A 17,162-nucleotide genomic window follows, 5' to 3' on the forward strand; every position below is an offset into this window, starting at 1 on the left:
AAATTTTTAAAATTCAATACCAGGTAAGCACAGAGACAATTACAGTAATTTCATGACTATAAGGTGTACCCTTTTGACTAAAATTTTGGTCTGAACCCGGAAGTGCGCGTTATAGTCTGGTGCGCCTTATGTAATGTACAAAGTTGTGAAATTTGTTGACTCCTGGAGGTTCGCCTTATAGTCCGGTGTGCTTTATAGTTGTGAAATTACTGTAAATCTCCCCCCACCAATCCACCTGGCTGCTTGGTTTTGTATCTAAATTACTGCTCTGAGTGTTTGGCACCTCCATTAAGGCTAACTTCTCAGTTTCATGTCAGGTGCCCAGATTATGAGAATCACAATTAATAGGAGTCTGTGAAAAGATGTTTTAACTGATTTTCATACAATTTATTGGACAGGTACAGTAGTTTCACGAATACAAGCCGCACGGATTATAAGCCGCACCCCCGGTGCCTCGACAATGTTGCTGTCTTTGTCAATAGATAAGCCGCACCCCGAATATTAGCCGCACTTTCGTTCGTAGCGAGAATCCGTGCGCAGCTTTCACAAATTGGCCAATTAGTAACAGGATCGCGGCATAGCGGGCTTTACTGGCTCGGGGCGGGGCCAGGAAGGCTCGGCCCGCTCATGGTGGCCGACGGGGCCGGGTGGCCCAGCTCAGCGCCACGCCTCGGCGGGGCTGGCCGGGTGGTACTGCCGCCGCCGCCGGGCTCGCTGGCCCCCCTCTCCCGTCAGCACCGCCCCGCTGCCGCGTTCCCTAGCCCCGCCGCCGGGCTCGCCGGCCGCCCCCTCCCGTCTGCACCACCGCCGCGTTTCCTCGCCCTGGCCGGCACTGCAGGCCCCCGCACCGCCAGGCTCCCCCACGCTGCTGGCCCCGATTCTGCTGGGCTTCCCCCGCTGCCAGGCAGCCCCACCCGTCGGCCTTCCTGCTTCTGCCATGCTCCCCTGCACTGCTAGCCCCAGTTCTCCCGGGCTCCCCCGCCCTGCTGGCTCAGGCTCTGCCGCCCCCCCTGCCCCGCCCTGCTGGCTCAGGCTCTGCCGCCCGCTCCCCACACTGCTGGCCCCGCCTCTGCCAGGCTTTCCCACCTCAGCCGGGGCCGGCCGGGCTCCAGTTTGGCTTGGGGCTGCCGCGGGCTCTCACTTCCGTGTTGGCAGCTTTTAGAATTTTGTCAATGTATTAGCCGCCCCGGAATATTGGCCGCACTTCCGGGTTTCCACCAAAATTTTGGTCAAATTGGTGCGGCTTGTATTCATGAAATTACTGTAACTTCCTTACCCAAGCTCGCTTACACTAACAAGGAGAGCAATCTTTCTCCTTCTGCATTCCTACATCTTTCATTCCACATCTACTGACTTCAGGGAGAGAGGAGCTGAGATTCCTACACAAATGGCCTTTTTAATGACCAAACACAGTCATTCTGTGCAAGGAATGAGGCAAACATCCGTGAAATATAAGCACTGTATTTTGAGGAAAATTGCATAGAACATTATTTGTCAGAAAATGGTGAGTACAGTAATTTCACGAATACAAGCCGCACCAATTTGATAAAAATTTTGGTGGAAACCCGGAAGTGCGGCCAATATTTGGGGGCGGCTAATATATGAACAATATTCTAAAAGCTGCCAACACGGAAGTGAGAGCCCGCGGCAGCCCCAAGCCAAGCTGGAGCCCGGCCGGCCCCGGCAGAGGCGGGAAAGCCTGGCAGAGGCGGGGCCAGCAGTGCGGGGGACGAGCGGCTGAGCCTGAGCCAGCAGGGCGGGGCAGGGGGGGCGGCAGAGCCCGGGCCAGCAGGGCGGGGGAGCCCGGCAGAAGCAGGGCTGGCAGTGCACGGGAGCCAGACTGCATAGGGGAGGATAGCAGAAGCAGGAAGCCCAGTGGGCAGGGCTGCCTGGCGGCAGGGGAGCCCAGCAGAAGCAGGGCTGGCAGTGCACGGGAGCCAAACTGCATGGGGGAGGATAGCAGAAGCAGGAACCCCGGTGGCAGGGATAAGCCCGGCAGAAGCAGGGCTGGCAGTGCACGGGAGCCAGACTGCATAGGGGAGGATAGCAGAAGCAGGAAGCCTGGCGGGCGGAGCTGCCCGGCGGCGGGGAGAAGCCCGGTAGAAGCAGGGCTAGCAGTCCACTGGAGCCCAGGAGAACCGGGGCCAGCAGTGCCGGCCAGGGCGAGCAAACGCGGCAGCGGCGGTGCAGACGGGAGCGGGGAGCCAGGGAGCCCAGCGGTGGTGGCAGCAGCACCGCCCGCAGGGCGAGCAAACGCGGCAGCGGCAGTGCAGATGGGAGCAGGGAGCCTGGAGGCGGCGGCAGCAGCAGCACCGCCCGGCCGGCCCCGCCGAGCCGTAGCGCCAAGCTGGGCCATCTGCCCCTGTCGGCAACCATGAGCGGGCCAAGCCTGCCTGGCCCCGCCCTGAGCCAGTAAACCCCGCTATGCCGCGATCCTGTTACTAATTGGCAAATTTGTGAAAGCTGCGCACAGATTCTCGCTACGAACGAAAGTGCGGCTAATATTCGGGGTGCGGCTTATTTATTGACAAGGACAGCAACATTGTCAACGCACCGGAAGTGCGGCTTATACTCCGTGCGGCTTGTATTCGTGAAACTACTGTAAATTTTTTAAGGAGGGAAATCCCAGCTCAAAATAGAGGCTCCTACATGTTGAAAAGGTACAGTTACTTGGAGGTGATGGGGTGTTTCACCTGCAGCAAGAAACACAAGTACACCTGACAATCCCTAACACCAAAGAAATAGGAATTTATCTACAAGAACACAAATATTTCAAAACTTTCATTTTTAATGGAGGTGCCTGAAGCCTCCATCTTCCCTGTGAAAAACAGAAGACCCCTAGATTGTTTATATCATGGTTTTTAAACAATTCATAAAAATGCTGCAGCTTAGACCAAATTTCATCAACCTCATCTGAATGTGCTAAAATCTGACAGGATTTGTTGAACACTATAAAAATTTTGGTAAGCACTATAAAAATTGAGTTTTCTAAATCCCAAAGGACTACAGGCCTTGTTTCACTTGACTCAGAGAATCACAGGACCACAGAGATATTGTGAGTGAAGGAAGCAAACCAAGACAAAGCTTTACATTTTACCTCCCAGATCAGCACATATAGTTACAGCTCCCTTTGCATTTTTTCTTTACATCATGCTCCTCAAAGATCTCTGCTAGATTCATCTGCACTCCTCCCCTGTCAAACACATGAAATTTAGTCTGTCCCTGTACTCAGGTATCATTTATCTCAAGCACAAAACGAGAAAGTGATGATTTGCAATATTTTCCTTTTCAGGTATTCAACAGCACACCATCCATGTCAGAGCAAATTAATTCCAGCTGCACAGCATCCTGACAACTTCTGTAATCTCATAGTTTTAGGGCTGGCTTCCATAAATCCTGAGTAAGTACTTCACCATAATTAGCAGGTACCTTCCCTCAACACTCTTTCCACACAAACATAAAAAGCCTTTGGCATAAGCACACACAGGTAAAACACTGCTCATTCAATAACCCACGTAAACCAGAACTCCCAGCAGGTTATGGAGGGTCTCTGATAAGAACCCCACCTGAACTGATCTGCACAACCACAGCACACTTTGGGAACTCAAGCACCCATGCTCACTTGGCAGCACAGGAAGGTCTCTGACCATCATCCTTCAAAAAACACACATGGCCTCCTTCCTGTCCCTGCTCCTTTAGAATTTCCAAATTAGTATTTCCCATTATACAATTGTTTCTGTAAACTCAGAGCAAGAGCTACCATGCGGCAACCATTTACCCTCAAACCTGGCCTGGAACTGGCTACAGTAGCAAAACCAGTGTTACGCCTCTTTATTACATAAAGCTGATCTTAGTACAGTCTAATTATTAAAAATACCTAACTGAAGCAAGAGAGGTGGGGATAAACAGCCAAATAACAGACAAATGGCCAAAATGCCCCTGCATTGTTCCACAGGGACAGGGGGTGGAAGAGCTTGGCCCACAAAGACCAGAGTGTCCAACCCGAAGGATACAGGGCACACCCAGGGCTGCTGGAGTCAGGAGCTCCAGGAACACTCAGCTTATGGATAAAACAACTGACCCACTAAATGTGCAAAACACAGACTCTTCAGAAGAAGAATTCCCATGTGATAGAGGATGCCACAGTTGAGGCATGGGCTGATGGACAGCTGGGTCACACACACACCACCAGGGGCCCTGAGGCATTTTGTTGTGCCCTGTGCTGTCCCCACCAGCAGCCTGACAGGCAGCCTGCACAACAAACCCAGCACTACGTGTTTGGGCAAGGCTTGGAAAATCCCTTCCAGACCCCAGGAAAAATGGCATTAAAGCAAAATCTGAAACAGCCAGTTGTCACTAACTAGGGAGCAGCTGAACATGGGAAAGCTAGCAGGCTCTGGAGTACCTGGAAGTGCTGGGCTCTGGAGTGAAAAAACAACACAAAGGAAAAAAGATCCAACTGATATTTTGGTATTTTTGCCCCAAGGTTCACTAAACTGATCCCAACTTATGTCAATTTGTCTCTTAAATAGAACTTGAAATATCTTGCCCACCTATTGCACTACACAGAGCACACAACCCAAACCAAGGCTTTGACTGGCCACCTGTCCCAGGTTTTCTGCTACAGTCTATTGGTTTACAAGGTTTTTAATGTATTCAAAATAAACACTTGTTCAACTGATGTCACACCAGAACCTGCACCCTCCCAAGACAAATAAAAAGTACTAAAATCATGCTCTACAGCTAAACAAGTACAGTAATTTCACGACTATAAGGCACATCCTTTTGACTAAAATTTTCTCTCAAACCCAGAAGTGTGCCTTATAGTCCGGTGCGCCTTATCTGATGGACAAAGTTGCGAAATTTGCCAAACCGGAAGTGTGAGCTGTGAGTCGTGGGGGAAACCGGAAAGTGCCACGGCAGCTGGTTGGGGGCGGGCCCGGAGGCCCGCGGCACCGCCCCTGCCAGGTGGAGGGGGGCCAGGGGGCCCATGGCTGCCGGGTAAAGGCGGGCCAGGGGGCCCGCGGCACCCCCCTTCCCGGGTCCAGGCAGTCCCGGGGGCCCATGGCTGCCGGGTCCAGGGGCGCCTGGTGGCTTGTGGCACTGCCCCTGCCGGGTGGAGGCGGGCCCGGGGGGTCAATGGCTGCCGGGTTGGGGCGGGGCCTCGGCCAACAATCGCACGGGGTGAGCTGGGGGTGGAGCCTCACTGCAAAAAAAAAGTGCACCTTATAGTCCGGTGTGCCTTATATGATCTACAAAGTTGCGAATTTTGCCGACTCCGGAGGGGTGCACCTTATAGTCCGGTGTGCCTTATGGTTGTGAAATTACTGTACTCTTCCAAATTACACTAAAGATTGGGAAGGATGAAAGCAGAAGGAAGGATGGATGGATGCCCTTCCCTAGCAGATGGCACAAGTTGGCACTAAGCAGGGTCCTCATCCTCACACTGACCATTTGTTAAAGTTGCAACAGGCAAGAGAAAGACATGAGGTTACAGTCAAATCCCTTGGGGAAACCAGAACTGAGAGTAAGAAGGAAAAGTCTTGGGTAGCAGTAGCAATGTAATTTCTAAAGGATTTAAATTGCATTCGCTGTCACTGAAAAATGGTTTTCAAGCAACTTAATAGAAAAAACATCAGGAATAAAGGATGCCTTGGATAATATACTTTAATGTTTTCTGATTCTTTTGTTTTAGGGGCCAGTGAGAAAAATACCTAGAGATTTTCATGATGGAGCAGAAGAGGTTCCACATTGCCAGAATACTGCTGAGAGGATGGCTTTCTTTTGCACACATTCACACAGGCTGAAGTGTAACACCTACAAACCCCAGAAAGACTGACCATAACACTGTCTCTACTGGAGATTGTTAGCAGTGTATTAGCCTCCTAAAACTGTTTCTTTTGTTGCCCAGCATAGTGATCTTGGAGCTTGTTAAACCTGATCAATGAATAAACCTAGACACCCACATCCATTCTATGATACACAGATAAAAATAATATAATGGTTTTGGGAAAAAACGAAACAAACCAACCCAAAACAAACAAACAAACACACACAAAACAAAAACCCAACAAAACTTTCAAACAAATTCTAGGCAAGCGTCATATAACAATGTAACACAAGGAGATTAAATAATGCTAAGAATCACTGTTATAATATGAAAGAATACCTAAAAAAAAACTTGAATATGTACTAAAATTTCCTCTAAAGCAACTTAGCCAGGGTTCCAGTAATTTTGACGTTAGATGAATGACACCACTAAAGCATCCCAACTATTCTCCTTGGGAGGAGTAGCCACAGACCTGATGGCAAATCCCCCTAACCCTGTATGAGCGAGTTGAAAGCCAGCTCTGGAGCCAGCCCAGTCCTCCAAGCACATACAGCAGTGAGGACAGGCAGGGGGACAATGTAGAAAAACGAGATATTTGCATGCATCATATGCTTATTTTACCTACCAAAACAAATTTCACAACTTCAGTATTTTGGGGTGTGCGACAGAACTTCAGGTAATTCCAGACTGGCAAACATGGTTAAACAGCAACTCCTAAATATGGAATCCTGAAAGAAAATCATCACATTTCATCAGACAATGATTCGAAATAACAGAAATACTGAACATACTGGTGAATATCTCCTTTTTTAATATGCAGTTTTGCACCCAGTCAAACACTCTCCTCAGCAATGTAAAAACCATGTTACTATATTCAGATTCAAACAGCAAAACCTGAGGAGCTTGAAAAATCAACCTTTATTATGGGCAGAAAAGGGAATACCTCCTTTAGCTGGAAATTACATTCTAGTCTTCTAAACAGGCCAAGTTTTATCTAGAATAATGTATTTATTTAAGTTTTAGGACAAACTCATCTAGATTAAACTAATCTTCAGAACAGAAAAACTGGCACAGCCAGGAGGTCACTCAGCTCATCCTTAGGCGCCTAAACCAGCTCAGATTAAGCTCATTCCAGAAGCATGTTCCGAGCCCACAGGACCACCTCAGACAGACATTGTTGCTGCAGGCGGCCAACACGGAGAGCTGCATCCATTCCTAGCCACTGCTCCTGGTCACAGGCTCACCAAGCTGCACACCAGCTCTTGGGATCATAAAAACACAGCAGTAAAGCTAAATGGATTCGGGACAACAAAACACCACCCCTCGAATCAACGGGATTTATAGGCACAGCCCAGGGGTGGTTCTCCAGGAGATTTTCTGCTGATGTGCTTGCCTGTTCACCAGTGGGAAAGGGGACTGCCCAAAAACAACCAGGGGAAGCAGAAAATGGAAGAAGGCTCAGAAAGAAAAACCAGAGATTTGTTGTCTTCTATCTAGACAACAAAGCAAAATTGCTTTAAAAGCCCTATTGTGCTGTAGCCTGTGCACTTTGCACCAACCCAACAACTCAGAGGGAAGGAAATAGGTTTTACATTAAATCACACGGTATACACTTTGCAGCACTTTTAATGGTCATCTAAAACTTTTCACTCTCGTCTTCTTGTATTTCTAAGTAATAGTAACTCAGGAAGCATAGCACTGAGTTGAAGGCCTGATGACTAATCACAAGCAGTGACCAGTTATATGCACCTGCCTAAATACCATGACCAGACACCAGGCTGAGGAGTAATATCAAAATCTGAAATAGGAAATTGTTGTATAAGCTAAAAAAGGTTTTCACATTCTACAGCAGATATAGCATTAGTTCTACTTTTTCACCCTTTTCATAAAAGGATGGTCCACAGCCTAAAGCTTAGTCCTGTGACAAACTGGTTGGTTACCTCCAAAGCCAGGCCAAGGCTTCACAGGAAAGGCTGGGCCTTGGAAAAGCTTTTTTTTAAGGAAGCCTCCAAGGTGCAGCAGCCAGTCCCCATGCTGAGCACCTGTGCCTTAGCCCAGCAGGGTGAGGGTGATGTTGGCTAAAGGGTGGGGAAGTGAGGGTAGAAAAACTTTCTGAGCTCCTTGGTGCAAGAAACCAAAGGGGTTTTGTTACTTCAGATCTCCCTTTTGAGTGTCCCTCACCACAACACCCAACTGCTCCAAAGAAGGACTAGGAAAGACAGGCTGCCTTAGCAAGATCCAGTGAGAAACTGAGCATGGTCAGCCTGGGCTACGGCAAGAAGAAGAAAAAATAACTGCTACTGTCTCCATTCCCACTGTGCACATGGGGTGAGACCAAATTTGGTTAAGGAAAATAAGCAATCAACATTGGTCCATTAACTCCAACTTTCACTACAGTAAGTTATCTGACAGACCTGGACACTGAGCACACACCTTAGCAGACCCCACAAAATCACAGAAACAGTCTTGTGAAGTGCTCCTGCTACAGAAAGAGGTTTTTTTAGAGTTTATGGTTTCCCAAACACAAAGAAAATAAACCAAGTTAGTCTCCAGCAAGGCAGGCTTTGTTCACTCACACTCATACAGGACTGGCCACTGCTCCTCACACTGGTCTGCTGTATTCCCATAGCCCTCAAGCATAAAACACTGAAACCCAAATGTTTTTGACAAGGAGAAAATTACAGCTTGTTATAACACACATGACTCTTTGCAGTGATATCCTGATGTAGCCTGACAGCAGGTTTAATGAAACATCAATTTATTAAAGTTTCATGCAGTTTGCTGAAAGCCCACAACTCAAGCCAAGCTACAATGGATGCACCTCAACAGAGCCATTTGGCTTTATTCCAACAGAATGCGACTGCTGAGATGCTCGGGACTGCTCTGAAAAGCAGGATGATACCTTCAGAATAAGCAGCTAAGTTAGCCACATAGAAATTATCCCTTTCAGCAGCCAAGATACAAACCAAGGCAGCTGCCAGGCACAAGGGAAATGGGAATCAGCAATCCTCTTGGATGCTGCAGTCTATCCAGCACAGTATTTGGTCAACCAATTCCCATTAGCTGAGTTACTAATTTCCCCTGGTAAGGATATTTTCATTTGGAAGAAACACACTGTGAATACTGACAGAGCTTTGTAGTACATAACTTTCCACAAAGATCCTCCAACGCAATCAGTAAACAAAATGAGATGTTATTTAAAATTAGGAGCATCTTGACTGTGTTTGATTTTGTCTTCAGAAGTTATGAAAATCACCTTTACAAGTAGCAATCTGTGCTCTGTGTTTCAACAAACTTTTAATTTAAACCTGAATTTAACCACTAACAGACTTTTCCGGGCCGACACAACCCACAGGTGCTCCACTATCACCAAATACTCACAGGGCTTCCTAAACACTAATATAATCAGCCCAGAAATTCATGTGATCATCAGCACTGAACTAAGGTCTCACTGAAAATTGCACCTTCTGCAATATTATTCCTTTTTGAATTTTGAAATTATATAAAGGATGAAGAAAAAATTGAAGATAAAACAACCAGCTTAGAAGTAATTCTTTGATAGGAGATGCTCAGTATCAAGGAGATTGTTTTTCCTGACCAAAAAACTAATCTTCACATAACAGATGTAGGTACAGCTTTGGTTAAAATCAAGATTATTCTGAGAGTCTCCTGACTGTATTAAAAACTTGCAGCTTATTTTGTGTTTCTCTGGGCTTTTGAAAAAATCAAATTTCAAGTGTCATTTATTGTCACTGCTGCCATTAAGAACCATGTAATCAGCTTAGAACCTTCTGATAAAATGTGGATGTAACAGAACTGGAGAGCAATGCATTCTTGCAGGGATGGGAAGAGCATTCCCAAAAAAACCCTTCAAAGAAACACTTTGCCATGCATGTAAAGGGGTTGGAATGAGGTTGTCTCTAAGGTTTCCCCCAATCCAAACCATTCTCGGATTCTGTAAGTGCAGACCAGAGGCTTAACTCAGTCTCTGTGAGCACCACACAGAAAACACAATGAGAAATACAATCTCACACCAGCTGTGTGGTCCTGGCAGGTGATTTGATTTTCAAAACAATAAAAACTTTAAATTAAATTTATTTGCATAGGACTTGGAGAATTCAGTAGCATTCATCTTTTGGTGGAATAACTAGATGATGCCCTTTCATCCATCAGACCTAAAGCTTGGGATGCCATACATGCAACTGAACATAAGAAACTTCCTGTCCCAAATTATTAATTTGCACAAATTAATTTAGACAAGGTACCAGTCATTTCTTGTGTTTTACTATTTTCATACAAATCCAATCCAAAGTCCTGTGTAGGGCTATGCTTCAGGGCACTCATGCCAGCTGGAGAAGCAGGCAACTGGTCTCAGTTCCAAGTGTGGAGTCCCACATGTGTCTCCAGCCCTCACCCCAAATCAACAGTGACACACACTGGTTGCCTTTCTTCTTCCCCAAATGCATAAAGAAGGGTTATTTACTGAGTTAAAGCCTCAGGGCTCTCACATATACATGACCAATTCAATACTTATTTCTATTTTCGATTATAAAATCAGCAATTTTTGATGCGCCATTCAGCGTGCAGGTGGGATGCTGTTCCACTGGATGGAAAATGATTTCTTGATTGACTGAGAAAAATCACCATCTCTGGGACCTCTGGAAAACTTCCACTACCATCCTACATAATCCAAAACTTAGATTAACTTTAAACACCAACAGCATCATTCTAACTAGCCAGGACACAAGACAATCTAAGTTGTCTTCATTGTCTTGAGCTAAACCTCCACCTCTCCTTGCTGGAACACACAGACTCCATGGCTGAAACACTCAGTTATCTGCAATTGGTGGGTGGCTCGTGCTGAAAAACATCAGTGACCTGTTCTGGAGGGGACAGCAGAGTCTGTGTCAAGACAAAACAGAAAATATCCACGGCTCTGGCAAAACAAAGGTGACTCGCTTGTCTAGCTGGTGGAAATGGAGAGACTCGCCTGGAGATGGAAAACACCTCACCTGATGAAGCATCTTCCCTGCTGCCTCAGCTCAGTATCATCTGGGGTTATTTCTCCTTCCACTGCTGGCCCTTAGTTTTTCCAAGCACTACACATTCTTTCTCATTCCTTCTGCTCCAGCTGTGCATTAAGGCAAAAGCTTACGCTTGAACACAGTTTTTGCAGCACCGAGGGTCAAGCCCAGCTGCTCAGTGCCTTACAGGCCAGCAGGCCTCCTGCTCCCTCACACCATCCCTGCACAACAGCTTTGTGTTTCTCAACAGAAACCACAGGATTTTGAAAGACACCCTCATCATGCCTTCTGCCCTTCAGAGGTTCTCCAGCAACCTATAAAATTTCACCATTCTCAATGCAAATCGTTACAGCCACATTAACTCTTGCATCCCCTTCAGCAGCAAGCCCCTTGCCACTGCAAATCTATTAAACTTAGTGAGTTTGTGTAATTGGGTTGTAACTCCAGCTTTCATCTGAAAGCAATCGTTATTGTACTAAAAAATCAAAATATACTGCCAATTTAAGGTTTAGTTACCATGTTGAAACATTTAACATCTCCCACAAAGGCAGGAACCTTTGTCGTACTCAGGCAGCACAAAGAGTGACACAAGAGCCGTTTGGCAGAATTTACCTCCACAACCTGTATTTTCAAATATCTAATTTGAAACAGCAACACTTCCAGATGTACAAGGACATGGAATTCTTTGGCTTCTCTACACAGTTGTTTTTTATGTTAGAGAACCACCGACTTTTTCACTAGAAAAATGTAAAATTACTCCATCACCTGGAAGCCTGTTGCAAACAATTCCTTCCTCTGTCTGGAAGGACAGGCCTTCCAGAGAGAATGGCTGGAGAGCGTGCTGGGAGATTTCCAGCCCAAATCTAACGTCTAAGAGAAGACCCTTCCTTGGGTTTAAAATACTAAGAGATGTAATTTCTCTGCTGAAGGTCAGGTCTGCGTGTAGCCCCTTATGTCTGATCTTCTCACAGGGGTCTGGACACAGTGTTACTGTGATAGTTTCCTCCTGGAGCCGGGTAACTTTTAGAGGAAGCTACAGGGCTCAGTGGATACCTAGAATCTCTAGCAAACAGTCAGAGCCCTGCTGCAGACACTGTGAGCAGTCCCCAGGCTCCAAACCTGGCCATTCTGAACACACGCCTTGAAATCTTTGTTTCTCTCTCCACAAGATTTATAGAAAAGCCAGGACCATTTTCTGTAACTCGAAAAGAGCTGCCAAATCCAAAAGTTGTGGTTGTTACACTTAGTAACCTTTATGGAAAATGTCATATTTGTTCTTTGGGGTTGTTTTCACATACAGGAAATACTGAAAGGTGCCTTAGCTAAAGAACCAGTCAGAACAACACACAATAATTATAAAACCAACAAAAGGCATGATCTTTCTTCTAAGAGAGGTTTTACTACAGTAAATCCTCTGAGAAAGGTTTTACTACAGTTCCCAGTGAGGGGAATGAGCAAAAATGTGTCTACGAGGAGGCTGTGCGGTTATGGAGAGACAAAGCTCATGAAGCTCCAACCTGCTGCCAGGATGCAGACCCACAGAAGAGCTCTGTCCTTCCATTCCCCAGAGCAGAGGGAAGGAATCAGAGTACACGGCTTTCTGAGATGGTTTTAAAGTAGCTGAAATTTAGACAAACGCAGAAATTATACGGAGGGGACAAGTGAAGAGCCTTTTTCCGACTGGTTTAAGAGTCACCGAGGACTCGAACAAAAGCGAAACGTCAACGCGCCCCGGCTGACACGGCACAAAGCCGTCACCGCCCGCATGAGGTCAGGGCTGAGGGACCGGGCTCACTCACACACACCGGCCGGACCGCGGGCAGCTCCCGAGCCTGACAGCGCTGCCGGCCCGGCCGCGCTCGCTCTTCCCGGGCCGGCGAGGCCGGGCCGAGCCGCGGCCTGGGAGCGCGGCCGAGGCCGACTGCGGGCCGGGCAGGGTCGGCTCCGCGACGGGCGCTGCGGGACCACAGGCCGCGGGCGGGTTCCGCCGGTGCCGCGGCTCCGCCGCACGCTGACAGGCTCCTGCCGAGAGCCCCGACACCGCCGACACCAACGAAACGCCGCGGGCGGCCCGCGCCCGGCACCGTTCCGCGCCCCGCCGGGCCCCGCCGCCCCTTCTCCCGCGCCGCGGGCTCGGCCTGAGCCCCGCCCGGGCCGCCCCGGCCCCGCCGCTCCCGCCCCAGCGCCGCCGCTCCTGCCCCAGCGCCGCCGCTGCCGCCGCGTCCCGACCCCCGCCCCGCCTTCCCCTCACCTGGACCCGCCGCCGCCGCCGGGGGCGCGCGCGGGGCCGCGGGGGCGCGCGGGGCGGGGGTCGCGCGCGGCCCGAGACTCCAGCGCCGCTCCGCCGCCTGCGCCGCGCACGTGACCCGCGCGCGCCTGCGCCCGAGCGCGCGGGGGCGGGGGGGGGCCGCGACCCCCGGGCCGGCCCCGGGGACAGCGCGGGGAGGGCGTGGGGACGGCGTGGGGACAGCTCGGCCCAGGCCGCGGGGACAGCCCCGGGACAGTCCCGGGACTGTCCCGGGACAGCATGGGCACAGGCAGCCCGGCCCCGGGCGCCACACGGCAGCCCCGCCGCACCCCTGGCCTCTGCGACTCCCGCTGCGCTCCCCCTCCCACCAGGGCACCCGCGGTGGCGGCTGCTTCTTGGAATGGGGACAAAGCATCTGCCAGATGAAGCTGAAGAATAAATAATAATTGAAGCCTTTATAGGAAATTTACGGGAAATTAGGTTTTTAATTCGGATGAATTTTAATTCAGAACGTTTCATCCAAAGGATTCAGACTCTTTGAATATCACTGAGTTATACTTTCGTTTTACCAGTGGGGAGATGGAGAAGAGGCCAAGGAGTGACCTGCTGTGGACTCAGCAAAGGCCACAATCCTGAATTTTAATAAAAAGTCCATAAATTTGATTAATGAACAGGCCCATGGGCTCAAAATCCCCAGGGGGCAATGCTAGATCCCTAAAATATCCCCTCAGCCCACAGGGGCTCCACAGCTGAAGGGACCCTCACAGGGCACACAGCCCATTGGTTTGTCTCTTCCTACATTCTTTATTAATATGAGAAATTATTGATACAAGACTTCTAAAATGTCTGGTTTCCGGTCCATAGTTGCTGTGGGCAGAAAGCTCTTGCCTGGCACTGAGGAAGAAATGACACATGATTAAAGGTCCTTTATGGGAAAAAGAATGACTTTGTTCCTACAAAAGCAAGTGTGATTCAGTAGGTCGAGCAGGTTCAGTGCCTTTGAGGAGGTGTTTCAGGAGAGTGTGTGCAGCTGGAGCCAGCCCTCACAGCCACCCTCAGCTTCATGTAGAATACCGCTGGATAAACAACATAAAAAAGGGAATATTTTTATTTTTTATTTTGTAAAACCTTTAAAATACAACAAACTCACATCTCATTGGGGACTGTAGCTTGCAACATAGAGAAAAACTCTTTCTATAAATCCACGTGTAACTGCATCCCACAAAACCCATCAAAACAAAAGAATTAATGTCATGGTTAGCTTGGGACTTGTCTCGAGCGTTAAATTGGGTCAGCGTGTGCGGAGCTGCAGGCAGATTGCTGCCTTCCTCAGCTCTCAGGCTCCCCACTGGCAGAGGGTGAGGAATCCTTCACTCAAAGATTGTCCTGCTTGTGCCTTTTTGTTTCTTCCACACTCTCTGGGGAGCAATCCCGGTGTGCTGAGACAAGGGCAAAGTCCCACAGGCCCCCGAGACCCTCCGGGATGTCAGGTCAGAAGAGATGAGGATCAGTCACAGCGGTAGGAATGAGGAATGCTCAATTCATCTGATCACCTCTTGGAGTTTCCATTTGTCTTTGTGGGGATGATTCCCAGACTTTGCCTAGCCCTGCTCCTGGATTTTGGGACTGTCTGCAAACACAAGGAAGCTGAGAGAAAATTTCTTTGGTACCAAGAATTAACCTTTCTTCCTCAAATGACATCATGTCTTTCCCCCACGGTATTCCCCCAGCACAGAGACACCAGAGTGGTGCTTCCAAAAATCTTCCAAAAAACTTCCCACTCCTTTTGCTGTGCTTGTCATGCCAGATTGTCCCTCAGCATTCTCGGCTGGCTTGGTTTTATCTGTATTATGCCCATTATTACCAGGCACCTCTCAAATCCCTCAGCAAACAAGAACTAGACAAATGCCGTTTTCCAGAGCCCAACTTTTCTGGAAGCACAATACTGAGGTGTCCCACCTAGATCTGCTCAAGCCATCCGAGTGCTGTGACTTTCTGATCTTGGCTTGAGACATCCCACACGGACAACTTCCCTGTGCCTAATCTCAAAGGGAGTTTGCAATTAAGCCCTCCCTTCCTTAGCAGCCTGAGGCCTGTACATCCACTTCACTCTACAGAGTATGCTGTTTCCCATGGCTTCTGGTGCTTCTGCCCACTGTTGGGAAAGACTGGAACTGGTGAATAATGTGATGTGGAGGAACGAGAGGGAAGAAACATGGGGCAGCTCCAGACCTGCCACACCATACCCCTGCAGCGAAGTGTGCTGAAGACTGATCTCCAGAGATGAGCTTACTGCCCAGCCTGGGAATTCCTGGGTCTTGGCCAGTATCTGTACAGTACAAACAACACAGGAGAAGCTGTGGCTGCCTCATCCCTGGCAGTGCCCAAGGCCATGTTGGACAGTGCCTGGAGCAACCTGGAATAGTGGAAGGTGGATAGATAGTGGAAGCCCAGGGCAGGGGCTGGAACCGGTTAAACTCTAAGGCCCCTTCCAACCCAAACCATTCTGTGATTTTTTTTGTTATTCTGTTTGTGGAATTCATCCAGGAGCAGACCCTCAGTTTGTTTGGGATGCTGAAGCTTTGCTGCAGGTAGCCCTCCTTCCCTGCAGGTGCTCTGGTATCATTCTGTGTTATTGTTCTGCAGCAAAGGCAGGTATTTGAGCTGCTTCATTGTCCATGACAGAGCACAAATGAATTTGATATCAATCAAAATCGTGGGTTTATTTACACACATTTTCATATGGCAGTATTTTCAAACAACAGGTATTACTCAGAAAAATTACTTGATATCTTAGGTTGCAATGCAAGATGTAACCAGAAGTATGTATTCTATCACCATCTGTTAAAACCAGGTGGGGCAGTGTTCTTTATCTCTTCCACAATGATCCTCCCTCCAGGGGGATACCTTCTGTTAATGGCCATTGAGTGCCACTGCATGACTGATAAAATTACATCATCCCATTGGGAGATGCTCCAGCCAGGGAGCCAAGTGTTTCCTATCTGGATAAAATCTGAGATTTGGAACACCACAGACAGCCTTTTCCCACTAGATTCCAGAGGAAAACCAGACCCTTCTACATCATCACTGGACCTCCAGTGGAAAACTGCACCCTTCTACAGGAGCACTGCTTCAACTGAACCACAAACCACATCTGTCACTCCAGGAGGACTGCAGCCATCATTTAATCAGACTGCTACCAACACCTTGACAACAGGGTGTCAGGTTGTATTCTGTCTCTGGTTTTGTACTACTGCATTTTATTTTAATTTTCTTATTAAATTGTAGTTCTGACTCAGGATCTCCCACTGATTTGCTTTCAAATAGGCACATTAGAACAAAATAATTTCTCCTCTAACACCGGTACAATGCTCACTTGGAGAGAAGGAAGGGAATCTATAGTCGCTATCACTTTGGAGCTTGTGTTTTCTTAAACTGTGTAGTGAGAAAGAGAGAGGTGGGCCATTGGCTACAGATGTGGGGGCAAGGCAGTGTTATAGGTTACACAGGAGTTAATCTCTCCTTTTCAACTCTGAGGATATGGAAAGGTGAAACCTGCTGGATGGGGAGTCCTGGCTGTGCCAGGAACTATCCTGGTGTGTGAAGGTCCATGGCTGCCCAGGAGCTGTTTTAACACGGGATGCTCCCTACGGGCAGCCAGGGTCAGCTCTGCCAGGACAATCTGCACCTAAAAATGCTGTGACCACTGGAGAGCCCTTCAAGGGCAGCATGTGTCAGTGCTTTGGTGCTCCTCCTCCACCTGCCCTCCACACAAGTGTGCCTCATTCTTAATGGTGCCTTGCCTCTCTGAAACCAGCTCTGCCTGTCAGAGCTTTCTTTCCCCTGGCTAGGTGCCAATTTCCATCACTGAGGGGTGGAGGAACTTTCGAAGCCGCTGAAAACACCTGGGTTCTACTGGAGATCTTCTTGTTCCATCTGATTCTTTGCAAAACTCTACTAATCGCTATTTGATGTTCATAAAAGAGATGCAAGTTTCCTCTCAGAGTGTTTACCGAGGCCTGACTCCCCTTTATCTCCCGGATCAACCCTCTCGAGTTGG

At 48.5% G+C, this 17,162-nt stretch overlaps 1 protein-coding gene across 4 annotated transcripts in view; it reads right to left on the bottom strand.

The window, feature by feature from the left end:
* The window catches only part of NCOA6 (nuclear receptor coactivator 6), a 48,018-nt gene extending 34,870 nt beyond the window's left edge, over window positions 1–13,148 (bottom strand). For all 4 annotated transcript variants that reach the window (XR_004419631.1, XM_033075315.1, XM_033075314.1 and 1 more), the window contains exons 1-2: window positions 13,106–13,148; window positions 6,456–6,558 (exon numbers count right to left, since the gene is read on the bottom strand). The gene's annotated coding sequence lies outside the window, so the exon portion shown is untranslated. The remainder of the gene's footprint in view (window positions 1–6,455; window positions 6,559–13,105) is intronic.
* Between the last annotated feature and the right edge of the window lie 4,014 nt (window positions 13,149–17,162).

This window comes from Catharus ustulatus, chromosome 17, assembly GCF_009819885.2.
Source record: "Catharus ustulatus isolate bCatUst1 chromosome 17, bCatUst1.pri.v2, whole genome shotgun sequence".
NCBI lineage: Eukaryota > Metazoa > Chordata > Aves > Passeriformes > Turdidae > Catharus > Catharus ustulatus.